Consider the following 1,173-nt stretch of genomic DNA (forward strand, 5'->3'; position numbering starts at 1 on the left):
CTCAGTTTCAGCAAGCAGGGCTGTGTCATCTTCATAACACAGATTGTTGATAGATCTTCCACCAATCTTGATGCCACACTTCTCCTCTTACAGCCCAGCCTCCCATATAATGCGTTTTACATATAAACTGAAAAGGTATAGAGATAGGACACATCATTGGCACACTCCCTTGCCAATTTTGAACCATGCAGTGTTTCCTTGCTCTGTTCTGATGACTGCTTCTCTGTCCAAGTATAGGTTTCCCATTAGCACAATCAAGTGGTCTGGGATTCCCTTTCTTCTCAGAGTCAGCCACAGTGTGTGTTGTGATCAACACAGTCAAACGCCTTTGCATAATCAATGAAACACAGATAGATATTCTTCTGGTCCTCCCTGCTTTCAGCCAAGATCCATCTAATATTAGCTACAATATCCCTAGTACCATGACCCCTTCTAAACCCAGTATGGACTTCTTGCAGTTCTTTATTGATATGCTGTTCAAGTCATTTTTGGATCATCTTCAACAGAATCTTGCTTACATGTGATATCAATGATATTGTTTGATAATTTTTGCAATCTGTTGAGTCAACTTTCTCTGGAAAGGGAACAAATATATATCTCTTCTAGTCACTTGGCCAACTGGTTGTATTCCAGATTTCTTGACACAAGCTGGTGAGCACATCTAGGGCAGCATCTGTTAGTAGATATATGTCAATTGGTATACGATCAATTTCTGGGGCTTTTTTTTTGCCAATTCCCCAAAGCAGCTTGACTTCTTTCGTTATCACGATATGATCTGCTCATGTGTTGTTTCATGAAATTCTTTTTGTGTCTGCCAATCCCTTTCAGTATAGTGACTCTGTACACACTTTTCATCTTTTTTTATACATCCTGGATCATTTAATATTTTGTCTAAATCATCCTTAAGTATATCAATTCAAAGTTTGAATTTGTTTTTTAGTTCCTTGAGCTTAAGAAATGCTGAGTGACTTTGCCCTTTTGATTTTCTGACTGCAGCTCCTTGCATTTTTCATGGATATATTTTAATTTGTCTTCCCATGCTGCCTTTTAATATTTTCTGTTCAGCTATTTAATATCTTTAATTTTTCCCTCTGCTTTGACTTCTTGGCACTCTAGTTCAATATTCAGAGTCTCTTCTGATATGTATTTTGGTGTTTTCTTCATCCTCTGTCT

This window comes from Elephantulus edwardii, unplaced genomic scaffold, assembly GCF_000299155.1.
Source record: "Elephantulus edwardii isolate Elephantulus edwardi_28Jun2011 unplaced genomic scaffold, EleEdw1.0 scaffold00123, whole genome shotgun sequence".
Taxonomy (NCBI): domain Eukaryota; kingdom Metazoa; phylum Chordata; class Mammalia; order Macroscelidea; family Macroscelididae; genus Elephantulus; species Elephantulus edwardii.